The sequence below is a fragment of the Lathamus discolor genome, chromosome 4 (genome assembly GCF_037157495.1).
Source record: "Lathamus discolor isolate bLatDis1 chromosome 4, bLatDis1.hap1, whole genome shotgun sequence".
NCBI classification, from domain to species: Eukaryota; Metazoa; Chordata; class Aves; order Psittaciformes; family Psittacidae; genus Lathamus; species Lathamus discolor.
The window spans coordinates 104,426,756-104,453,768 of record NC_088887.1 but is presented as its reverse complement, the minus strand read 5'-3'; the positions used below and the strand labels follow the sequence as shown (position 1 = coordinate 104,453,768).

Below are 27,013 nucleotides of genomic sequence, written 5' to 3'. Positions count from 1 at the left end.
CAAATGGGCCAACACCTAATAAATATTTTTAATATAACAGTGGATAAACCACAGGAAAAAAAAAAAAAAGTCTGTCTCTCACTTTAGGCTGAGGATCTTGGTATTGGTAAGATCCCAGCTATTCATCTAAGCATCCAGTCCAAACCAGCCTCAGGAAGCAACCTTTCTGCCAGCAAAGACACACAGGTATGAGCTGCTTCTCCCTCCAGTTTAAATACTACCACTGTTTCCTCAGCCTGTAAAGTGAATTGCATTACACATGTTCATGGGATGCTCAGTGGACTGGTTGGAAATTAATCTTCATTCTGCACAAGAGAAAAGAGGCTGGAAGAACCAATTTTCTTATTGGAGGACATCTGTATTAATATGGATGGCTTAAGGGTCATATTGACATCTTTACTTTTTTTTGTTTTAAGCTCATGAAAGAGGAAATGACACATGACAACCCTCTCTCACTCTACAAGGTAGGTTAATAGCAAGCAGCTTGGTTTGGGTTTTGCTGTTTAGCTTTTGCCTATTGAAAGTTGCATATCAGCACAAAATTTTCCCTCACAATAGCCTGCAAATGGCTTCTAAAATTGCAAGCATGCCTCTGAGAAATCTCTGCTGAGCCTGTGAACCCCACCAGCAGCCAAAGACACTGGACAAAAGCAGTTACTTTGGCACTTCACAGGGGCACAAGCTGGTATGGTCTGTGTTTATTGTATGGTTTGTAATTCCTTAAAATGGAAGAAATTAGTTCTTTACAGTTACTGTCCACTTTAAAGAAGGAAAACATATCACTGCCTTGGGTGTCTTCATGAGAAAGTATCAGTTCATATTAATTTCACTTATAATCATTATTATCCACCATCTGCATGAAAGAAATCAGATGCTTGGCATCTACTGTGACCACACACCCAACAGAAGAGATGTAAAGAGAAATCAATGTTTTTTTTTATCTCTAAAGCCAGGTCTTAATCACGTATCATGTTCCATCCATAAAAATTGTTTGATTTACTAATTTTCATGATTGAACTTGCGTAAAGAACATGAGACAGGGGCTTCAACACACATTAAGACCAAAGACGAGCACCTGTTTTGACGGGATGAACTCTTATTGCTTATTCTACTTACAGAGAAGAGTTGTATTTTATCAGAAATGTCTGCCCTTGTTCCCCTGAGCTGGGTTCTCTTAAGCAGGGATAAAACAATGATATTAACCAAACCACCACCTCCACAAGCCCTTGATTTTCCCAGAACCTATTAAATTCCCCCAACAGCTCCAACAACATTCAGTAACTCTTCAGTGCCCTGCATTTGCTCCAAGGTTCCCTCACACCAGTAAGTTAAATTTCTAGTCATGATCGTGCTCTTCAAAGTTGTTTGGGTGTCCTGACTCTTGTTTCAGCTCTCTCTGTCCATGCAACCTGTGCCCATGCCCACCGCAGGCAAGGGTGAAAGCCCGATTGCTTAAGCATAGGCTTCTAGTGCCTTTTGAGTGATCCTAGACCATCCCACTTGGCCTTCAGCTGCCAACCCAGAGAGGTGCGAATCTCCTCCAGCTCCTTTGACATACCTACCGCATGGATGCCATAGGACAGCAGGGTATCTCAGAGCACTGTTAGGCACCTGCAGGCAGGCACTTGCTTAGGCAAATGAACTGTACCCCCAGTTTACCTGGCAGGCTTTTCAAAGAATTTAGCTTCAGGCACCTAATTGTTGTGACCAATTTAGAATTCTTAGGTAAAAGCCTCAACCTCTCTTTGCCTATATAAAAAGCCTACATTCATAATGCATGCACATGAATTCAGCTGGCACAAGTACAGTATTGCTTAAAAAAAGGACTTATGAGTCTCCTAGCTAAGTGAGGAAGCTCCTGTAGGAAGCCAAATTGATCAAAATTGCCAGCAGCTGTCTGCTGTGTAAGGATCTGTATCTGTGCTGCAGTACATTATTATGGGAAGTTTCAAGGCTAAGTCAGAACACAACCAAGAACAAGCACTTTAGTGCCACATGCATTAAATCACTTCGTGGCAATTCAGCTCCCCAGGTCTGTAGTCCAATCAGTCTTTTAAAGTTTCTGCAGTGTTTTGGCAACACACAACTTTTCTCAGTTGAAATATGCTGCTTAATGCAAGACTAGTAAACAGCTTGAATAGGCAGGGCTTTGATTTATGAACTGCATCAATATGATAATGAGCATGTTGGCTGGGCAATTAGTTTAAAATTGTATAAGCTCACACTAGCTTTTGTTATTATGAGTACAAAGGTTTGTCAGACACCTCTTGAGTTCAGTATTTCAGAATCCTCTGATGTCTTTATGCCTATTAGACCAGAATTGAAGCAAATAAAAGCCTCTGCTACACCTTCTGAACCTAGTATCACTGAAACATTTGTATGAAAATATCAGCAGTAAATGTATACATCCATTTAAAATACTACTCTGCATGCTTTATTTTTTATTTTTTATTTCCCTCAAGTCTGAGATGGGCTTTGGACCCCAGCAAGGTCTTTATTACCCTCTGATCAGTGCCCGTAATGAATGCTAAACAAATGGTTACCCCATGTCCTGGGTTTAGCAGTAGCAGTCATTTTTCTCCCTCTTGGTAGCTGGTGCAGTGCTGTGGTTTTGACTTTCAGCCTGAGAACAGCACTGATAACACTGATGTTTTTTAGTTACTGCTCAGTAATGTTTACTCTGACCAAGGACTTTCTGAGTCTCATGCTCTGCCAGGGAGCAGGGGAAGCCGGGAGGAAGCAGAGACAGGACACCTGACCCAAACCAGCCAAAGAGGTATTCCATACCACAGCACATCATGCCCACTATATAAACTGGGGACAGTTACCCGGAAGGGCTAGATCACTGCTTGGTCAGGCTGGGTATCGGTCGGTGGGTGGTGAGCAGTTGTATTCTCTTCCCTTGCTATTTCCCCTATCGTTATTATCATTGGTGGTAGCAGCAGTGGTTTGTGTTATACCTTAGTTACTGGACTGTTCTTATCTCAACCCGTGGGAGTTGCATTCTCTTCGATTCTCCTCCCCATCCCTCCAGGAGTGGATTTAGGTAGTAAGCAAACGGCTGCATGGTTCTGAGATACCAGCTGGGCTTAAACCATGACACCCCCCACAATAAATGCCTATTACTACAAAGGCCGTGCCAGAGAGCAGACTCTACCTCTCAAGACCTTATGGGTACATGAGATACAAATGGCACCAAAGGAGGTCTGTGTCAGCCACAATGAGGATAAATTATTTCAGAGGGAGCAACAGCTATTTTGGAGGAACCTCCTGTGATTCCCTACCTGTATGAGCAATAAGTCCAGGGTTAACTGTGCTCAGTTAGTTTTGATAAAGAAATGTCTTTTGGTCAAAGAACTCTTCCCTCAAAACCAACAGAGGGCCACGAGGATGATCAGGGGACTGGAGCACCTCCCGTATGAAGACAGGCTGAGGAAGTTGGGGCTGTTCAGCCTGGAGAAGAGAAGGCTGCGTGGGGACCTCATAGCAGCCTTCCAGTATCTGAAGGGGGCCTATAGGGATGCTGGGGAGGGACTCTTTGTCAGGGACTGTAGTGACAGGACAAGAGGTAAGGGGTTAAAACTTAAACAGGGGAAGTTTAAATTGGATATAAGGAGGAAATTCTTTCCTGTTAGGGTGGTGAGGCACTGGAATCGGTTGCCCAAAGAAGTTGTAAATGCTCCACCCCTGGCAGGGTTCAAGGCCAGGTTGGACAGAGCCTTGGGCGACATGGTCTAGTGTGAGGTGTCTCTGCCCATGCCAGGGGGGTTGGAACTTGATGATCTTGAGGTCCTTTCCAACCCTAACTGTTCTATGATTCTATGTTTTTGATGGATGACCCAATGCATTCTGGTTTAATACAAAAAAAAAAAAAAAAAAAAAATTGTTGGGGGATATTTACTCCTTTTGACTAATCTATTTATTTTCCAGAGCTTTCAGAAGAAAGAGCTGTTCAAATATAAAGTGCTCAGATGAGTACTTCAGTATTTGTGACCCTTCTATGTCTTGCTTTCCCATGTGATTTTTTAAATATTATTAAGTATTCAGTTAATTTGACAGAAACTCACAGTTCTTTTGAATTTTTCTTTTTTTGGTTGGTAGATTTACGGGTTTCTTTCATCAGATGCACCAGGAAAAGTCAAAAGCCCAGCAATTCCTAATGACAGCTGCTTTAGAGGTGTTCAAAGTTTTATTTATGTACAGAAGGAAGTGTTTCTTAAGCCAAGGTGCTTATTTTGAACAAATTCCCTGTTTGCCTTTCTGCTTTTTGGTTATTTCTTCTCTTCCCTTTTGAGATCTTCTAATAATTAGCTACATTCATCTCTTTTCCAATTTCAGTTCTTAAATTCCAGAGTTTTACTTAGTGAGATATCTTGTGCTTGCTAAATTAAAGAGCCTTATGGTATCAGATATCTTTTCCCCATAGAAGGGGTCATTCTAGACTTTTTACCAAACAACAGCTCTCCTTTTTGCAGAGCTAACTAAACACTCCAAATGGTGTAATAAATGTAGTCTAAAAAATATCTAAACTAGCTGTAAGCCAACTAGCCTAGGTCTCACAAATAATAAAGCAGTGGAACCGAGGCATACGGCTCTGATGCTCTTTTTTTGGAGAGTATCCAAAGAGTTAACTCAGACATCTTTAGATAGCACCTGAAATAACTGAATGCAAAGTTCAGAAGCCATTTTTTAAGCTTCTCTCAGGACCCTCTGTAAATTTGGTTTCTTATAGCATAAATTTCTCCTGTGAGCCTGTCTCAGATTTTCTCCACCCATGACATCTTTCCTCTATGTATAATAAAACTGCTTTGAGCATTTTCACATGACTTAATAGCATGAAGGAGCAAGTAACCACCCTGTCATGAAAAACTATGCAATCCATTAGTGAAGGGTACTAGAAATTGTAAAGGGTCTGCTACACCTGAAGGGTAGTCCTCAAATAAAGAATGAGCTGGGTATTTTTTCCGGGAAGAATTTGGAGTAGAAAAAAAAATACCTGAAACTCTCACTCTATACCCAGATTCAAAGGTATATGAAGCAAAGTGCAGGAAATCTATTTAACTTTTTCTAGTTGTCCTTTCCTGTATAAGCCATTTCTTTCCAATCTTTAATAAATAAAAACATAATTAGAAACCTTACTCAAAGGGGATGTCCTTTGCCTGACAGGATGAAGCTGACACAGAACATGAAATTCAATGTATCTGACTCCCATGGAAACACACTATTGATGCAAACTCTGTAACAGAGCTCTTTAAAGAAGCAGAATGGTTATTTCCAGGTTCTGCAGAAGGGCCTTTGCAACTCTATTCAAATATATTAACCTCTGAGATAGATGGTGTCTTTCATCTTCTCTTTTACAAGGGCAAAGTGTGTTGTGTTAACATCGGAGAGGTTTTCTTTCTTTCAGAAAGCTGCAGATAAGTCATTGATTCAGATACAAGAGAAGAGCAAAATTAGTCATGTTTTTCCCTTGAGACAACCCCCCCAGAAAACTAGTTGCCCTCACTGAATTTTAGAAGTGCCAGGAATTCAGTTGCAATCTTCATTCATTAAACATGCCAAGGTGCTTATCTGTGCATATTGCATGTACTTTTAGAGATTCTGTTATGGTTGAGGATGCCTGTACTATGACTGTGTGAGTTAAAGAACTGTCAGCAAATCAATTGTTCATGGGTATGAAGTTCAGTCACTGTAATTCATACCAGGCTAAAGTGTTGGTGTCTATCTCACGCTAGATACAGAATCTTTTTTAACAATGAGGAACAATAACCACATTGGTAATTTCTAGTTAAAAAGCAGCAAAAGAAGTCAACATGTATATTTGACAGTTTCACTAGCTTTCTGGTTAAACAAATGGTTGAACAAATGCTCTCAGTGCCTTCCTACCCTAAAACTCCGTATGGCCTTAAGGCCAAAGTTTTTGATAGTTTCATCACAAAATTTCTTAAGAGGACTTGATCTTCAAAAGCCATGGGCCTCTCCTTGTGAAAAGTATCAGCCACTTGTAAAGCGTGCCTCTCCAAAGGGGTCATTTGTGTAATGATAAACATGCTGATTTCAAAATATCCAGCTCTCGCTGGCTGGTTTTAAAAGCATGGTTTAGTCCCCGCTGTTCTTGAGAGAAACTTAAAAACTGTAAGAGTCTGTGACTAATGCAGCCTTGGCTCCCCGAGCCAAAGTGATGACAGGGCGAAGCAGCTGTATGACATACGGACTTCCCTGTACACCTCTGCCAGGCATCAACTGCAAACCCCCATGCCAGGAAGAGTGGTCGTGACAAGAAAGGAGCAATGTCAGCACCTCCAGCACTAGGGCACTTACTGCTGACAGGCTTCTTGCTGCCGCCTCTCCCTTTTTTTAAATTGCAGCAAATGAATTTACTTTTGTGCTTCTGGTGGTGGGAGAACATGGAATCGGTCTTGTTCGTCTTTCATCACCACAAGTTGTATGCGCATGTGGCAATGCCTGCCACAAAGGCACTGTGCGTTATTAGCCATAGGGCTCGGTTGCCCTGGTTTGCAAGGTGATGCAAAAAAGCACTGAAAAGCAGAGTTACTCTCAGGCTTTCCCAGACAACATAGAGGCCGGTGTAGCAAACAAAGCAAAGGATGTGTGATAAGTGGGAAAGTAGCTGTGCTGCTTCCCCCAAAATTGTATCTTCAGGGCTTCAACAACTGTGCTCTGAGCTCAGGAAATAGGCTGCTTGATAAGAAATAAATGGGCAAATAAGAATTTGTGTTTATTAAAAATTTCCGTTGCTCCAGCAGATTAAAATTAACTACCCTGGTCAGGGTCAGATTGTATACAAATACACAGAAAATTGTAACAGCTCCCTTAAATTGCTTACATTCACAACTTAGCATACTGATTAGCCTTTTTTATTGCATAATTAACCTATTATTTGTATGTTCGAAAACCCTAAAATATCATACACTAATGGAATACTGGCACATAATTAAATACTCCTGCAAGGATTCTGCTTATCAGAGTTTGGGATGCACTCTACCTGTGTTTTTCATAGTGCACCACAATCCTCATCCCTTTAAATAATTAAAAGGGCTGTCACGATTTCAGATCTGTAGGAGTTCTCATTGCAGTGAAAAACTGACAAGTATGAGACTGAGAGCTGCCTACACACCTTCACTTTGTTCCCATTGAAAATGTATATCACAATATAGTTTTTAATTACATGATCCTACAGTTTTGTAGCCTGTGTTTTCCTGCCTCACCCTGCACATGAGACAGGTGACCAAGGAGCTGTATAAGAAGGGCAATGGTAAAACAAGACATGCTAATTTATGACTGCATGCTGTGGTTAAGTTATTAGTGTTGTTTTAACATGTTTCTACGTTATTTACATGTACTTGTGTAATTGTGCATAAGTCTAAGTTTCCCTTTAATTTTAATACAGTACTTACCTGGCAGCATCACATTTTTAGTGAATTCTTGCCATAGCTAACCTTCAGTTAAGTAAAGAAACGTTAACTTGCAAAAACAATTCCAAAGATATTTGAAAGTGTCCTAAACAAACACCATACCAGTGAAGGTACAGGAAAGTAGGTGGTTTATACAAGCTTCTATCTGAGATATTGCTGAGTTTCCTTTTGTCAGAGCAAGATGTGGAGTGCCAGTGAGTTTACTTGCTATGGGTTTACTGCTACAAAACTCCCTTGTCACTCTCCATAGATATATGGGAGAACAGCAATGTCCACCATGCATTTGCACCAACCAACCTCCAGGTTGAAGACTGTCAGTATCCTGGGTGCCCAAAATAACTCTTTCTGTTATGAACTTCAGCCTATGCAAGCAAGATAAAATGCTGGCCTCCCAGATTCCAGGATTCGCTTTGGGAATGTTTTTACATAGTCAGCTCAGGCAGGTACTACTTATGGAAGGAAGCAACATTCAGAGGCAGTTTCAATTCTACTGTAGAAATGCTCACCATAGGGTGAAGTTGTATTTTAAGGGGTAGCTAGTATTAAAAAGACTACTAGCAAGGCTCCATCAAATGTGTGTACTCTGCTCATAAATGGCAGTGGCAACTAGTTACGTACTGCCCAGTCTAAATGCTCTGTATCAAGCACCATGTTATCTCGAATTAACACCACAGACACGCAAAGGAGCTTAGAAATCCCTTGCTGGAACACCTGACAGAAGAGAAGTGTCTCTGTCCTGGGAGACTGGCTGGGACAGCAGAGATAAACTGATCGCTATTGATGCAGAGAGAGAAGCAAACACCTTCAGAAGCCAAATTACCAGTGAAAGATGAGACATTCTATGCTAGGTGTACTGTAAAACTCAGTGTTCTTTGGAGTTAAAACAACTGGAGGTTTTCCAATGTGCTGTTTTAACAGCCTCACCTTTAGCTCCTATGCATCTCCCTTCATATTCTTCACCTTCTCACCCAGGCTAAAAAGCTTTCAAACTGAAAACATTGCCTCTAGAAATTCAGTGATCTAAAAATACTGATCTTGCAGACTAAATTCAAATAGCCTGCTACATTAAAATTAACATCTGGCTTTAGAGCCTAATTTATGCTGTCATTTCTTCTGATATTTGCTAAGCATTAGCTTTCCATCTCTTGCAATACTTTTGTTTTTGTGTTTTCCTACAAGCTAGAGCACTGTAAACATTACAGGTAGGCATGTACTGAATACTGAAATGGACTGAGATTTATAAACACTACTGGGCTGAAGATATCACGACTTCATATCCAGCAAAGTTAGCCAAAGTGGGAATTACGACTGTCTTTCTGCTGTCAAAGTAATGTCGTATCTTGAGAATAAAAAAGGCTTTTAAAGGGACTGTTTGGAGAGGAAGAGAATAAATGCAGCCATTAGTCAATAACACATCTGCCAACTTATCACAAACTGATGTGTCATAAGCTAGCAGAAGACACTGAGCCATAGGATTTGTATACCTCTTCTATCAGTCGTTTCCAGACTCTGCAAAGTGTTTTTTCTGTATGATCACCATTATTAAGCTACCTCTTCCCAACAGTTAGTAATAGTGGTTTCTGCTCAAGGGAAGGTTGAAGGCCAGAAAGGTGGAACTATTGGGGCAGAAAGGGTTGCAGCAATAAAAGATGTAACAAGATTTCTGTCTGCTACAGGAATATGAAAAAGCATGGAGTCAGAATAAAAGAGAGAAATAGAAGTTGAAGCACAAAAAGAACTAATTCCAAGCTCTTCCCAAAGCCACCTGCAGCAAAATCTAGTTTATCAGCTCCATATGCCCAATGCTTGTCCTCTGCCAGAGACTTCCCTGCCAGTCCTTAGCACCCCATTCTCACTTATATCACCCTTCAAATTTGCTGCATGCCCATTTGTCCTACCTATGCCAAACATGTCGGCACTCCTGATACTCCCCTTCTGTTTCTGGATGCTCTGCAGCAAATGATACCTTGGTCAGGCAGGCATGAGAGAACTGCCCCGCTGCAGGGTCTGTGACCTCCCGTCAGCTCTAGAGGCACCTCTCAGGGCAGGGAGGAGACAGCCCAGGCAGCTCTGCCTTCTGGCAAGGAAGTTGTCTGGCTCTTGCTGGAAACACACATTTGTAAGCTTCCTGTACATGAGCAGCACTGCATCTGTTATTAGGCCTTTGTGTGTCTATCTTAAATTGTAAAGTGAGGGTAAAGATTAAAGGAAAGGACCTGAGGAACAGAATTGCCTAGTAGTTTGAGAGAGGAATTTGGGGATGGCTCACATGGACTGAAATGAAGGCTTGCTTTCCCAGAGAGCTGGAAATGCTTTAGATTTAGGGTGAAGGTTGATATTTTTGAGCTCTATGTTACTTGAGTGGTCTGACACCTTACTTTCACTGGTCAGAGAATGGGTAAGCTCATACTCCGTAGTTACATATGCAGCCCTAACTCAGCCCAGCTTAGAAAGGCTTTAAGTCTCGCTGTCACAAGCTGCAAAAAATAAAGAAGTGGGAGCAAGGAGCAGGGCCTGGGACTCTCTCTTCTGAGATGGTTCCTCTCCCAACAGGCCAGACCCCAGTACCATCTAGCTTTTGCCTTGTAAATCTCACCTCCCTCCCAGCTGTGTTTGGTGATGGCAGAACTGTGCTATGCCAGACTACTTTTCAGCCTGGGGCTGATGGACTTTGCTGAAAAGTACAAGCAGTGTTTCAGATTGAAGGTCTACAAAGCAAATGTTCCAGCTCCTGGGCAATCAATTTGCCAGTAGAGCATCATGTCTTCTGGGCTAATGGATCCATCTACCATAAATGCCGTAAGTTAGAAAATCTGTTTTCAGGAAAGAAGGTCCTGCTTTACAGCCTAGGATGCTAAGCACAGGTCATCATGCAGGTCTTGCCATGTGATGGGGGCAGGAGGGTGTGCAACACCCCAAGCTCCCATACTTATAAAGGACTATGAGTGGGACAAAGCATTGATTGTCGCTGGCCTCAAATCTTTTTGCTAACCAGGCCTGAGTTTCCATGCAAGGCAAGCCAGCAGGTCTGTTACTAGAGGCAAACCAGAATGGAAGCAGCATATAGGATCATTGGTACATCTGAGAGTCAAAAGAAAGGACAAGTAGAAGCTGAGTTATTCAGTGGTTAAAGCACTTAAAGCAGAAATTCAGAAATGAGGAAGATACAATGCAAAGATGACTCAGAAGCAGCATTTTGGAATTAGCTGGCATGCATGCTTCCTTATTAAAGGGAGCTAAAAATTTGTCAATGCCAGAGGGCTATTACAACAGAAGAGTTGCTTTAGCCCCAAAATGGTTTTTCTAACAATGCTCAGTCTCCTGATAAGGGAACACCAAAGCTGACTCAGAGAACTCTTGAGCTGGGACTCTGCCCAGAGGAATAATATGAATCATCTAAATGGCTCTTACAGCTCCCTCTGTCAACTTATGAAAAGCACCATATCTGCAGTTTGATCTGTGGTTTAGAAAATGTGGCCAAAGGCAGGATTTTTTTTTTTGCTGCTATGTCAATATTTTAAAAGATCCAGAATGTGTTTAAGAGTAGGTTAATGAGGATTAAAAAATATCACTAGAATTCTCAAGATGTAACTCTTGCTTTCTCTGGATAAATTCTTGCCGAAAGACATGCTTCAAACCCCATGATTTTAAAGTGATGAAATCTCTGCTTCTTCCCTGCCTCTTTCTGTGACTCCTCCTTTGACTCAAAAGAGTCGTGCCAATATAAAAAAATGTTATTTATATTGTGGTAGAGCCAGGGCACCATATAAAGAATCAGTTCTTTACTGTGCAAAGTGCAATAAATTCACAGGAATGAGTCCCCGCTCAAGGAACTCACAGCTTATAACTCTGAACATGACACAACACAAATAACCACAGAAAGCACAAACAGCCATACAGAAGGCAGATCGTGATGAGCATATATAAACACAAATATTGGCCAGCAAGCCCCTCGGGGCTCAGGAGGCTGGCTGAAGGCTGTAGAAACAGTGATGCATCACAGAGCGCTAATTTTACAGGGATCATTTTTAAAAAGCATTTTTTAAAAGTATAAAAGCGCTACTGAGTTGTACCTCAGTACTAGAAAGACATGAGGATGTTGTGGGGGTTTTGGCCACCCTAGATTCAGTTGGAATCAAGAAGAAAAGAATAATTAAAAAATAGAGGTGCAAATGCTTTCAGTGATCTTGTGGAAGACCACTTAGTTGCTGGCCTTATGCTTTCTGTATGCAAGTTTGACTTAGGGAAGGTTTAAGGTGTTTTACACATCCAAACTACTCCGACCATCTAAAGCAATTGTTTCTAAAGCATTGATAGGCCAGTGCAACCCCCCAGTTTTGTTGTGTGTTTAGTATCATTCTTTCTTCTAAGTGGATTTTCAGTCTACTTTGAAGATTAATGAACCATTTCTTCTAAGCCAGAAATTAATGAAACCCTATTCATTCAAATGATGATAATTCCAGCTACTCAAGGCCATTTTCCTTGTTTGTGCCACTTTTTTAGGATGCCATAAAGTACTAAAAAAATAAATACTCTATCACAATTATGGGGGAAAGACCAGGACACAAGATGAGAGATGTGTATATGAGTTTTAGAACATTTTGTACCTTGCAATTTCTGGAATTAAATCTTACATAAAATATAAAGACAAAAACCTGTGCATTTTACACTTCATCTTAAGTAATGTGTTACTAGAAACAGGATAGAGTTTTACCAATCAGAGCATTTTGTGAATTAATTCTCAGTCTGTCACCATGTTTACTCTAAAAAAAAAAAAATCATCCTGGAAAACTGCTTCCCAGAGAGACACAGCTTGTTTTGGCAAAATGAGTCCTCCACAATTTTCTTTTATTAGCATAACATAAATCAGCTTCCTGAGTGAAAGAATCTATTTGGGCAAAGAGAACCGTTTGCTGTAATAACTGAATCTACAATTTCTTGCATGAGAAATCTCTTGGTCAGAGATGTGATTCGCCTCCATTAGTTATTCTGCTCTTATTTAATGTAGTTCCTTAAGACAGTTCTTCAGATGAAACCACACCAAAGAGCAACAACAGCAACAACAACAACAGAAGAGTAAACCCAGGTGGTGGTTTGCTACAAATGACTGGCTGAATCAGAGTAAAACACGCTGCTGAGGTGTGTCTTCTGCCGAGGCTCACACAGTCTTGGTTTGGCATGTTTATGACTGTACCATCTAGTTCTATTTTGTCAAAGCTGATTAGTATAACTAGATCATATAGCTATATCATCTCATAAAAGGACCCACAGCAGTACTCTGAACTTTCTGTTAAAAAAATTCTCATTGCTGTATTATTCATTTTATTGACTTGGGTGCCCAGGGAATTAATCAATCTGAGCTGCAAAGTGAAATAAAAAAGATTAGGGTTTTTTTAGTATGGCTACAAGACTCAGCTGAGGGAAAATACGAGGAGCTGGGAAGGAAGCAAAACTAAAGCTCCTCAAAGGCACTGTATGTTTAAAATGGTTCATTTCTTTAAACTGCGAGCAAAATAATTTCCCACCAAAAAAACCCAGCAACCCAAACCCACAACCCAAACTCAAACAACCCAACTATTCTGAAGCAGGAGACATTTAGGAATGTCAAAATTAGTAGTGTTTGGTACCACTACTCTAACATGTTGTAGTATGACATTATAATAGGTCAAATACTGTAGTTGTTCTTTTATTCTTGAATTAAATTAGGGAAGCATTTTACCAGCATTAATAAAATGCCTTTTCTGCAATAACACAAAATAATATGAAAATATGGAAAAATTTCAAAAGATTGAAAATAATTTTAATATGAATTCTTTCAGGAATCCCTGTTTTGAAGAAATTAACAGTTTTTATCCATTCTGAACTGCCGTGAAATATACTTTAAAATGCTAAAATTTCTTGTAAGGTATAAACTATGATTTCTGCTACGCATCATTCCATACCCTAGAGAAAATAGTCTCCAGAAAATTTACATAAATTGTCAAAATAGATAAAGGATTATTAACCTAGCTTTAAAAATTATTACCTCTGTCACAGATAGGGATCTAAAGACGAAAAAATCTGAAGCTAGTAGAAGAGAGTCTCAGTTTTACTTACTGAAGCTGCCTTAGGATAGAAATGGCAAAGAAACCCTGGAGAAGACAAAACTGTTGATTTTGAATGGCTACTATTATGGCAGCTTGAATAAATCTTTCGTAAAGTTGCAGTCATAACTTATAGAAGGACCCCAGGAGCCTGATCAGGCATCTAAGACTTGCTCCATAAGCCGAGCTTGGGAACTGTCAGGCATAGTCCATGTGACCAGTTGTCAAAAGTTTTCCTCAAAATGAGCTGCATGTTTGAAGAGTCTGTCTCCAGGGACAGCAGAAGGAGCATAGGATGACCACTATATATAGGCTACCTCTGCTGCCCCGATGAACCTCACTAGGATTATCTAGCCCAAAACCACACATTCCACCAGGACAGACCAAAAGTGATCTACTGGGAACATCTGGTGTAGCTTGGAGCATCTCCCTTGCTCCAGGGGACCAGCACAGTGCTTTGATGTGCTATGGGAAGCAAAGTCTCAGTACTTTAGCAGGGACCTTTGAAGGATGTAGCAGTTCTAGGCATGCCCCATCCCCAATTAATCTACATATGCTATAGATTTGGGATTAGTCTATCAAACTTGTTAATAGGATGTTTACCCTTAAGAAAAAAATAAATTGCAGAGCATACACAGAGATATTGGCAGAAAGAACTACTGCCTTACTCATTATTTTCTCGCAGTTCAGGTGGAGTAAATAAATCAACTCTGCATTGTTTAGGAAAATTGCAGCATGAATGTAGGCTGTCTAAAATAATAACTTGGTTACTGATGCCCCATAAATCCAACTTAAATCACACACTAACCTTTTCTCTGAGTAGCTTTTTCATTAGTAGATGATTAAGTGATTGGAAATGGGTGAAAACAAAACTACACAGCTTGCAAAGGGGCAGACCAATGTTCCAGCTGCCTCTAAGTGTCCTGACATTTTTCAGAGTTGGAGGCACCAGCTGAAACTGGGCCCTCTCCTGCACAACCTGAATCAAAATGCAAACCCAAGCCATTGCAAATTAGTGGAGAAACACCTTTTTTTTCTTTTAAGGGAGCCTAAGTTCATGCTTCACATGCTGTTCTCAGCTTCCACATTTATCTTCCCCCTCCTACATGAAAAGGTGCATGAGGTGGAATGCCCATTTATACCATTTATATTACTGTTTTCATTGTCACAGAAAGCTTGCTTTTCACCTGCCAGAAGTTCATCATAATTGCACAGTATTTGCTGTGTTTATCGATGCAATTGTGCCATTGGGCCATCGATGCAATTGGGCCATCGATGCAACTGGGCCATTTTGCAAGACCTACAATACTATGTACATAAACCTTCAAAGCATTTAATGAAAAAAAAATAGTTACATATTTGTTCCCGTTAGCCTTTAAATATTGCCTCTATTTCTAGCCCCCAGAAGCTCATCATGGAAGAACCCCCCCAAAAATACAATAGTAGATTGAAACACCAGACAACACAGAGAAAGAGCCATTTGTGACTGACAAGAACCATCAGCAGCACAACCTGATCACACAGCGATGGTAATAAACAGATTCCTGCACCTATGACTGGTTTCCACTACCTTGTTTGCCAGTTTATTACATGTACAGAATAGCCTTCTGCTTAGAGAAATACACTTCAGTTTAAGCCCGTGACCTCGCATTTTACCTTCTGCTGCAGAATCAGACCTAGTTCTGTGTTCACTCCCTTAGGTACTTCTACGCTGTAATTAAATCCTATCTCACCTGCTGCTTTTTCACGGCCCAACATGTTAAGGTGTTGGAGCCATTTCTTCAGAAGATGCATTCTCCCATCTTCCAAATTAGCCTTATTCCCTGGACCGCTTCCAAGCCTTCCTTAGGGAATGCACCAAATTACAAAACTCTTGAAAGATTTAGAGGTCCACTGGGGCTGCACGTGGTGCAATAACTGGGGAAGACTGGCTTTAAAGCATATGGCTGGGCAGGTTAAAGTCAGTGGAAGTTCAACCCTTAGAGAGATTAGAGGATCAAGGCATAACAATCTGAATGCATGATGTAAAGACAGTAGGGATTCAGGCAAATGTCTGTTCAAATCCTAAATCTAGGTCTAACTTTGACTGGTCTGTGTATTAAATACATGGTGTAAAAAGTTATGGCTGAGGGGAAGCCCATGGATTAATTACAATTTGCTCTAAGCGCTGTGTAGCTGGAGGGAGACACCTGAGCATGTATAAGATGCTGCAGGGAAGGAGGAGAGCAAGAGTCACTGACTCAGAGGATTGGGGCAGGCAATAAAGTAGGAGCAGCTATGGAAGCTGCTGGATTGCCATCCTGCCCAGAGCCAGGGCATGGAGACTGCTTAAAGCCACCAGAGCCTGTCCTATAAAACTAACGGCAGGGGAGAGAAGGGCACCAGAGCTAGAGCACCAGGACCCCCATGTCCTCACCCCTAACCATGCTGGGGAAGTGCAGAGGGCTCTGTTGCCTATTGGTTTGGCCAGCTATGAGAGGTTGGACTGTGACCTGTCCCACATGATGGTCACAGTGCTGCAGGTCTGTGCCTCCAGAGCTAGTGTAAAACAGTTACAGAGGACACCGAGACACAACAAATACATCCCATAAATGATCCGTAAGTGTAATTTGCCCTAAAAGCAAAATAAATGTTCTGTTTAACTATACCTGGTCTTTCGGTGATTGCAACAAGCGCAGTGACAGTCACTGTGATGTACCGTGTTTTTGTAAATAGTCTCTTACTAATAGCTGTGTGACAACTCATAAATGACATTTCTTATGTACAACACCTGATAACATCAGCTTCACTACACTAGTATGACCATTTCTCTAAGTCTTTCAGGTATCTGGAGAATGATGTCTGCCTGAAAAGCAAAGCATTTTTTGTGCTGTATGTCAGAAGACTTTGCACTTTGTTTCCCACAGAAAATAGGATTGTCCTTTCTGTGTCACAGGATAGTCCTAATCCCAAAATATTAAATAAAAATAAGGGTAGGAAAACAGATTGCAGAATTTGCCCATTTATCCCATGTGAATGGGTCTAACAAAACAAAACTATTTTCAAGAAGCAATACTGAAAATCTTCCAGGGAGTGGGTCAGGAAGTTCAAAACCACGTTATTCAAAGACCTTTCCTTAAGAGGTGGACTCTAGGGTTAGACAGCACATTTGCAAAAACTGTGGAGCTCTGTGAATGTTATATACGAAGAACAGGACTGTTCTTAAAATCCTTCAGTATATATTCAGTATATATTCTGCTAGGGATGCCTATAAAATATGTGTCAAATCTAATATTCTGTATATCAATCATGCCCCCTTTATAAAAGACCCTGGCCATGGGTCACCTAGTAATTTTTAGTTTTTATCTGACAAGTATATACTCAAACTCCTTGAATCACTGCTTCTTTTTACTTTCTATTCTACTTTCTGTGGTTTTTATTCTGTCTCCTTCCTTTATATTATAGGTGGGATGAAGAAATACAGTGTAAGTTAATACCAGGAGACTATTTCCTTCCAGAACACACACTGAAATGCTGTTCATTTACCTGTGGTTTCTTGCACTTGGCAACCAACTACCAACATGGCTTTTAAAATCTTAAGGGAAAAAGTTCAGGTAATGAAACAAAGTCCAATTAGTGGGACTAATGTCAAAGGGTTAATGGCTTTGCAGAGGATTAAAACGTGCGCAGTACCAGAACTGGCTCTATATACATGTTTTAGACAAAGCGGGAGAGAACTGCTGAAACCTCCCGCATGAGTGGCAGCCATCGATAGTTGTCTGGCAGCACCACCACAGATGACAGACACACTCTACAAATCTCTTGTGAGAAATGGACCTTGTCTGAAGGAGCTTGCAATTTAAACATGCAAAACAAGAGGCTGGATGAAAAACAGACTTGGAAAATTCAGTCAGGCAGCAGGGATGTGATAAAGCCAGCAATTGCATAGATCCAGATCCTGTTCCTGTATGGTTTCATTCAAGGACTCCAAGTCTTAGGTTATTCTCACAACAGTACAAATGGGGAAGTGGCAAATTAAGGCAGCCAAAGTCATTATTACTTATATCTAAAAGGCGCTAAAATCTAATTGAAGATATTTGTGTTTGTTCTATATTTAAATGAGTTTTAAATAGGCCTTGAATAGGCTCTACAAGGCTACCTAGTAGGTCAGTGGCAAGTTCAGAAGCACAGTTTAGGAAGCCCAGACTTGGGGAATCGGTCTCACTGCCAGCTTAAATTAGTTCTTTTCTGTTCCCTTGACCTTAAAAGCAAGATTCAAAAAGAAAGCACAACAATTACATGCTACATTGATATAAAGTCTTCTGATTTTCTAAAACTACACTTGCATTTTTGTTTGTTCAAAGACTTTATGCTTAAATCATCTGTTTTAACAGGCAAGAAAACGTGTTCTGTTAAGAGATTCCTACACTGTATGTATGGCCTGTTTAAATAACCTTTTTCCCATCTTCTCTGTAATCAAAGGGTTTGAATTCTAATGCAAAATGTTCATGCTAGAACCTGATTATATCCCAGAGCAACAATTCTGAGTGGCATCAGTCCATGGTATCTGACAGTATTTGCCAAAAACATGTCAGGACTCCCCTATAGTTCAAATCACTCCATAAATTCTACACTTACACAACATCGGTGACTTCATACTCAAAGCATGCCTTAATGATCAAGCAAGTGGAAACGTTCAGTAAATACATTGAATGTTTGACATTGTTATCAGTGGGTGTTCCCTGGGTCTCTTGTGAAACAATCCCAAGATTAATGCAAGGCCAAGAAGTGTCAGCCACGTGAAACCCTTAAAAGTTACTTAAGAAATTTTAATAGACAATAGTATTTTCTGTGCTAAAATACAGCAAAATATTTCTTGCATTGGGAAAAGAACCCAAACCTCTGCCACCCCCTCCCCCTGAAAAGGTGTTTTTTGAACAGGGAGTTATTTGCATTACTTTGACAGATTTTCTTTCAGGTCCTTGCTACTAACGTTACGAAGCTGGGGGAAGTATAGTAGCCTCAAGAGGAGTTCTAAGAAATGAAGCATTTTAAAGTCTACAGAACTTTTGATACAGCCCATTATAATAATTATGATCAATATAGACAACTATTTCAACCTCTAAATCTGGCCTTAGAAACACTCCCAATGAAAAGAAGGTTGATTCCGAAAAGCAGAGTGCAGTGTCCCCTCTATAGTGCACACAGGACTTGGCTACTTCTACCAAGTTTCACATCAGCTGAAGGCATTGACATGCTTTAGCAACAGAAGAGAGGTAGAAAGGAATAAAATCAGGAGGAAATTTTTTTTTTTATTATTTCTATTTCTCTGTTCTTCACTTTAGAAACTATGTGGAATATATGTATACATGGGTGCTTTCCCACACTGAGCATCAAGTAGCATCTTACATCAGACTTCCGGGGCAGCCCTTTACTCCCCACTGGCAGTGGCATCTATCCGCATGGCTTTAATGGCCTGAGCAGCACATAAAAGAAATGTTTAACAACTTTGTGTCACAAATGCCATGCTTAGCATTGCCTTTCTTTTGTGGTCTTGCAAAGAATTAAACCCTGACCCTATAAATATTGTACACACCTGATTATGTACCTGATTAACCTGCTGAAGTGAATGGGACAACTCAAACATTCTAAGTACATGCACAGAGGATATACAGGGCAAGGGCTTAGTCTGGAAACTTCATGTTAATATAGCTTATATCAATGCAGAGACATAAAAGAGACGTTAAAAAAAAAAAAAACCAAAAAAGAAAGTACCATAGCTAAACCTATCAAAAGCAAGAAGTGTGAAACTTATTTCCTGACCTGCTGGCTGGCACTCAGTCAAAAGCACTGCTTGGTTCCCTTTGTACTGAAATGATTCCCATTTTACATTCATAAACTAAAGAACATAAATGGAACACCACAAATGACATTTGTGATGGCCTGAGCTAAAAGGAACTTATGCCTAGGATTATAGGTACCTGTGTGACCCTGCAAGTTGCTATAATCCTGTTCAGGGTGGCAGATAAAAATGATGGATTACAATCACATGTTTGTATGTTACATTACTAAGTAATGAGCTGCTCTGTACTACATGTTTTGCCTCCAGGAACATCTACTTATGTCATTCTTTTTAGTTGTCTTTTTGCGGCAGAATATCATAGTCTGATAACCAACATCTTCAGTTTCAGAGGTGTAGATTTGTGCCCCATCTTCAGTCTCAATTACTGTGTGTAAAATGAAATATTTACAAAAAATGGTCTAAGTTTCTATAGTTAAAAAAATATATACATATATATATATAAAAACCAGGCATGAACATCCATTAGCAGAAGTTTCCCACTTTCCCTCCTTACCTCTGAACTCAGAACCTCACAGGGTCAATGGGCACATTCACAAGTAAACATGTGTGAGAGGAAAATCAGTGCAATACCCCTCCCAACAGCATCTGTGTCCTCAGCTCTGTCATACTGTCTTGCACGGCCTTAAACTAATCTGATGGCCTGTCTTTCAACAGTGTCAAAATGCCTAAAGAAATAAAAAAGGAATTCATTTAAAAGAATGTACCAAGCACCTAAACAAATTAAGATTGTCCCATTTTCTTGCACACTTCAGGAATTAACTTGCAAATCCTGGTGGTTAGGGAAAGCTTTAAAGACTTCCTCAGGAAAATTGCTGAGCCTGGATCAAGAAATGAATGGGCTGATATTTGTTCCTGCCCTGGATCCCCCGGCACTGAACAGGCACCATGAGCATCCTGCTGCAGTTCTCTGGCCTAAGGTAATTTCTTTATTCTTTGTCAAAGATAAAACTTATTTTCATTTTAATCACAGTTTTTTTCAACTCCAGGGACTTCATGTGGATAGCACCTTGCTCAAATAAGTGGTACCAGCCGTTATGAGACAGGTAATGGCTCAATAGTGATTTTTAATGTGGGTAAAAAGCTGTATTACAATAAACAGAAAATATGTTTATCCTGTTACAGATAATGCCATGGATAAAATCCTCTGCGACTCCTCCATGTGCACACAAACCAGACTCTAACAGTTCCAGCTGCAGGCCCCATTTTACCACTTTATCCAATTCATCCTCAGTGAGTAATTGCATCTTGTCTTGTTTCTAATCTAATTTCATCCATTATCCAAAATGGATAATTTCCAGGGATATGGTACAGGGGCAGGAACGTCTGGAAAGAATAAAAACTGTGCAAATCTACTTTCTGATATATGCAGCCCACGACGCTTTTGCCCACACTTCTGTCATCTGAGTAGGTCTGCATGTGCAGAAAATAGGAAAATAAGAGGCACAAGCCACTCTGTGAATATCCAATGTCTATGCATCCCACATGGCAAAAATGAGTGCATAGCCTGCCACTGGGGATGACATGCTAAGAGCTCTACGTACAGCATGAACCCATTATTTACCTGCACTCCCTGCCTGTCCATACCTCTCTTTCTCGCCTCATGTTAGATGGAAGCCTATTCAGGCAGCTGTTACCTTTTTGTTGTGTATCTGTACAGCAGCCACAGGGGAGTCCTGGTTCATAAAGGGTATCCTATGCCAAAAGGCAGCACAAATTAAAATGCCTCTGTGTAAAAAGGACACATATTAAGTCATTGTCTTCATGAGGTAAAGCAGCCTATCAGGATTAAACTGCCCACTTCTGGAGGGGAAGAGGCCTCCTCTCTTCAGCACTCTCCCCGTTTTTGTCTCTACAAAGCCAACTGGGGACTAAAGGACATCTCAGCAGCTTCTCAGTAAATGCTCTCCATCACAGCCTCTCAAATTCCAACCCAGTGTTTCAGCCGGGTAGTGACTTCATTTTGAAGAGAACCTGAAGGAGCAAAAGGTAAGGTAGCTCCAGGAAAAGAAATGCACAATGAAAAAGCAAGCAGCCCTCTTTTCCAAAGGCATAAATCAGCCTTTTAAACATACAGCCCCAAGGGAACTGCATATGCCATCCATAAAATCAGATTGTTTATGGAATTGGATGTTTGTTTAATTCATTGGTGGTCATGTGCCTAGCTCATCATAAATCTCAATATGTAAATCACTGAACTACACAGATTTCAGCACATTCAGAGTTCACACGATTTCCATATAGAAAACGTTAGAGAATTCCCAGTTTAGTCATTAGGAATGTTGTAAAGGATATTTACAGAGAAAAATGTGTCTCCTGCTCCCAGTCCTCCTCTAGTGGTCTCAAACCCTGCAAGCTGAAGGTGGGTTTAGGGCCCAGGGCTGCACTCCAGGTGCCAGTGTGGACCTTTCTGCCCTCTTCCCACCCTGGGGCAGGCAGAGCTCTAAGCCATGCCCATGCACTGCTTGTGGCTTAAGCCCACATTATGGTTTGGGTCCCACAGAAGACTCATTTGGGCATGTGGGACCCTTTGTGTCAATTTCTGTATACAGAGGGGCTCTGGTGGCCTGTGGCACCAAGGGCATTGAGCAAATTCACATCTCTGTGCTGCAAGGAGGATCACATGGTAACAGAAAAATCTAAGGTATTACCATCTCAGCTAACAGATGATCTAAACTAGTCTTCATGAGTTTTCAGCTCAAGTCCAGCCCCTGTCAGCTCATGTCAGGTACTGAAGCAGACAGCAGAGTGCATTTTTAACACAGAGTTTATCATGCCAGTTTCTGTGTTTTAAGGCTGTCAAAGACAGGATGCTGCTGAACTCACCCGTCTCACAGAAGGCATATGATGGAGCATAGAAGCACACCACTGACACAAAAGCAGACTGAAGTTAATTTAAAAACAAAGCTAAACATCTGCTCCAAGAACCAGCTCTCTAATGCATAGAAGGGAGCACTAAAGTTTGAAACATTACAGAGTGTTTAACCAGTACTACACCAGCTGTTAGACGTTTTTGGCAATGGTGCAGATATTATCTGGCAAGTTCTCATGAGCAGCTGACAAGAATGAAGAGTGACAGATACAAGAAACAGAAAATGCCAACCATATGGCATGGATATTATGCTAATGTTTCAAGTGTCAAGCCGTAGTCACTCGTGTTTAAGTGCACAAAATTTATATGGATTTTAATGATTACACAATGTTATACACAATTACATTTACATCTCCATATTGTTACAACTGTAATTTTGCCATTTAACAGTAATAGACACTGCACTAAGTCTCTTAGGAGCAATGTTGTTATCTTTATGACTTTCATAACACATTTCCACCTCACAGGTGTAATATTTATTCCTATGAACAGTGCCAGTGCAGTCAATGAACACACCTGTGGTCCAGTCTGCAAGACATCGCTGGCCGATGCGGTAGCATTAGTTTGGTAAATGCCAACATCCCACGAGAAGTAAAGCAACCAAGCTGTTTATGAGCATGTCCCTGCAAAAATCAACGATGCTGATTTGATCCCCAAACCTCTTTATGCTACTAGTGGTGTTCCATTTACCATGTATTTTCAAAGGAGGGGCCAGCCCCTGCCCTGATGGGAGGGAGGCCTCATGACAGACTGGGTGTCTGAGCTCAGCTCTGCCAGGTTTTCCAAAGGGACCTGCTGCTAAACTGTTTTACAGACCATGTGCCACATCAAAACTAGATTTTCTCCCTGAGAAGCGGAAGTAACAAGTCCTAGTAGGCTTTGCAATAAAATTGCATGTCCTACTAGCTCTGCTTCTCGCACTTGAAGAAGCTTAGATCATCCTCACGTATCAGATGACAAGGGAAAGGAAAACCAAACCAAACTGCTGGGATTGTCAATAACTGTCAATAGAGTGTCAATAGAGACAGGGCATAAAAATGTCTGTTTGGTGAGAGCAGACTTGATTGATGATTCATTTTGGGCTGAGGCTGCTTGCCCGTCAGTGCACAGAGCAGTATGTAACATGTGACATCTGCGCTGAGGCACAGGGCAGTGGTCAGACTGTGAAGGAGGCCAGAGCCACCCTTTGTATCCATTTTACAGAAGGAATAAAAATAAAAGACATAAATAAAAAAGAAGGATGAGGATGAATCAAACAGCATCGAAGGTTCTACTGGGGATGAGGAACTGGGCATTTGTGGACTGCTCTGTCCAGGAGAATGGGCTTGATGCAGAGATTACTTACTGTGATGTTACTTGCATCCATGTAAAAGAATTAAGTGGTAAAAAAGTCTCATTTTAAGGCATTTGTGGGGAAAGACTCACTGCTTGTGGTGTTAATACGGTGACAATATCATGAAGATATAATCAGGGTAGGCCAAACTGTGTTATGAAGAGTCAGACAGACACACACACAGCAGCTGGTGAAGCATGCCTGGGAAAGATGCAGGTGTGGCTGGGAAGTCTGGATGCTCCCTGTCTCTGAGAGGAAAAGAGGAGTTCCTGCGTCTTGCAAACACTCCTGGACGTATTTGTGATTCAGCTCTTCGCTGTGCTCTTGAATCATGCTGGAGATTAACTGAGTAGATGGAAAATGTCTGCCTGGCCCCAGCGGCCACAGTTGCAGTGTTAATATTAAGCTGATATAGGACATACTTGCTTTAACTGGAGCAAGCACTTTCTGTAATGAAAGTACCAAAAGATAGCTCAGATGTTGCAAGACAGAGTATCTGCCTGGAAATAAAAGCTGTCCATTCTCGGGTGAGCTCCTCATTACAGAAGCTCACTGGAGGGCAGGTTGCCCCCCACATGGCTCTGACAGTGGCCTTGCCAACATGGTAACATTTCAATTGCCCTTAGATGCAGTTCACACTTTCCAGGTTCTTTGGGAACAGCATCTCCTGCTTCTAGCAGGTTTTAAGAGACCTGCTAGCCAGCATCAGAGAGTCTTCTGCAAGCCCTTCCTCACAGCCCACTAGGGCCACTCAATTTACTAGCTATGTGTCAACCTAATTCATCTCAGCATGTCTGCTTACTCCTGACTGCTGTACTGGTACTTCTATCAGCAGAGCAGCCCTCTCAGTAATTTTATTGCCCCGTTTTTTTCTAAAGGGTAAACCAAGTATTTTCATAAGCTAAATCTGGCTTTTTCCTCTTTGAAAATCTTCAGGCCAAGTCTGCATCTCATTTTTCTTTCCTGTATAGAGTTTTGCAGTTCAGGAGAGTCAGCTCGCAACATTTTCAAAGCAATATTCAATGTATAATTAATATTAACACAGTCCACACCCCCAGCTTTCAGGTTCAGCTTTTTATATGTAGAGAACAGCTCTGGTCGTAATGCCAAGTGCAATAACAATTACAAAAGGAGGAAAAACAGTGTTCTCCTATTATCCCCTGAGTACTGCAAAGGCAAAGCAAGGACAGCGTTTAGGCATAGCCAGAAGCAAGTTCTAAGCCCCATAAGTGGAGGCAAGATGCAGCTGTCCCATAGTATGCCTCTGTGCTTTCAATTTAGCACATCGTCAGTCTTGCTGTTGCCCCAAAGATATCTTAGATCCATATATAAGATAGTGATCATTTTAAGTTACCTGTTTTATTTTGCTCTGAGAAGGAACGAAGCCATCCGGTCTCAGTTTGGAGGTGACAACCAACACCTCTTCTGGTAGCAATGACTGTCAGCTCAGTGGTGAAGAAAAAACGGAAAGACAGTAATTCCAGGAGTGCAGCAGAAACAGTGATCTGAACGGGCAGCCATGCACCTGCAGCACCCATGCAGAGGAGGCAGAGATGTGCCTCCTGGCACACTGTGCCTGATTTCAGGCCACAGGCAGAGGAATGGTGAAGCAGGAATGTGCCATTCCTTGTACAGCCCTTGGCAAGGAGGACGTGGAAGAGCAGCAGATGGTGGAGCCTGGTGCAGACATGGGCAGGCAGGAGGCAGGGAATGGGAGCGCTGCTACTCTATGCCCTGGTACTTATCCTTGGGTTGCCCTGGGGAACGCATTTCACATCTCCGGGTTTCTGTTCTTCCTCCCACCTTTTGTTTGTGATCTTTTCAGAGCAGGACCGTCTCCTAATACATGTTTATACAGTGACTAGCACGGTGAGGCCCTGATCTTGCTGAGGCCTCTAGGCATGACTGTAATACAAACGATAAATCATCATCATAAAACAGGACTGCACAGATCCATAACTTCTGTCATAATTCACAGCTGAAGTGTCAGCAGCTCACAGGCACATGGCAAGGTCAGGGATACCGTGAAGGGCCAGAAGTGTATCCACACAGAAAAGAGGAGATACTGAATGGCTTTGAAATGTTTTTAATATCGGTGTTATACCTGTGTAAGTTCACAGCTGATTTTCTTTATTGATCTAACCTCCTGACAGCAGTGATGTGGCTGGGAAAAGGACTGAGCCATATAGCAGAAGGTGATAGCAGCCAGGAGGGTGCAGCCTGCTGCAGAACATGCACATACGGGTGGCAGGTGCTTCCCATCCGTGGCTTTTGTGCCTCAGTCCCCCAGGCCACAGTGAGTACACCAAGCAGGGAACCAAGTTTCAGAAACAGCATTTCTTTGTCATTTATGGAAGTCTACGGACCCTTATTTGTACCTCTTCTCTCTCCCCCTCTCTGTCTCACTGAAGAAAGCTGTGTATCTCAAGCAGGGGATTTCAGCAGCTCTGGAGACTGTCCCTCCTGCCTGTAAGTCAGCTCAGATGTACATAAGGCACTGCTGGCCAGGGAACTCCTTCCCCAGCAGGCATTCCCAGGAAGCCTCCAGGCACATGGCTGAATTCCCTGATGGACCCAGGTTTGCTCAAATCGGCACCATTCAACAACATGCTTACCACATGCTGTCAGCACACTCCAGAGTTACACATTTTTTCAGTGTCCCTAACCTGTAGAGGCAAGGAGTTTGGGAGACCAGGAGCATAATAGGAAAAGGTTTGTTGCAGCAATGTAAGGAGTTGACAGTACAAAACCCAGTAGTTAAATCCGTTCAAAGCAAGTCAAGTAAGCACACAAGTATCTTTAAATCATTATATCTGGCAAGAAGCCATGCTGTGTTTTCAGCCAAAGTGTGATGCTCTGAGAAAATGCAGCTTCAGTGAGCTAAATATCTGATGAGAAGGAAGCACTAGGGAAGGTTCAAGCTGTATTTAATGGGAAAATATTTTCTTTCTTGAAGAACTGACAGATTTATGCTATTCCTCCCTGTAGCTTCGCATCTTCCAGGTAACAATGACCAGTTTCCTCCTTACTCCTGAGATCAGATGTTTCAAAATATTTTTAAATGTTTCAAAATAAATTTCATCTTTAAAGTCTTCCCTGCTGTAGGCCACTGAAGGCTAGCCTGACTGTCACGTCTGTTTGATGGTTTACACAACAGGGAATACCATCTTATTGCCAGTTATGACCGTATTGTCAGGAGATTCTTCAGCAACTCCTGTTTGCCAGATGACATCATTTGTTAGACAGACAATTATAGTAAGAAGGATTTGTTTTTAGAATTAATCTAAAAATTTTACATTTGGTATTGAGTACTCTAAATGAGAGCAGGTTATTTATTATTCAATGATATTGACAAAATCATGTAATTTACTGAAGGACAGAAATCACTCCCAGATTCACATCCCGGTGTATCAGCAGCAATTACCAGAATAACTCCTCTGGCTCCATCTT

General features: G+C 41.3%; 1 protein-coding gene across 3 annotated transcripts in view; it reads right to left on the bottom strand.

Moving 5' to 3' along the window:
* STARD13 (StAR related lipid transfer domain containing 13) overlaps window positions 1–27,013 on the bottom strand; it is a 321,431-nt gene that overhangs the window by 259,530 nt on the left and 34,888 nt on the right. Inside the window, exon 1 of one of the 3 annotated variants that reach the window (XM_065678400.1) lies at window positions 24,918–24,996. The exons of 1 other annotated variant lie outside the window; for it this stretch is intronic. The gene's annotated coding sequence lies outside the window, so the exon portion shown is untranslated. Of the gene's footprint in view, window positions 1–24,917; window positions 24,997–27,013 lie in introns of those variants that run through there. One more of the 3 variants, XM_065678401.1, reaches the window with a different exon arrangement.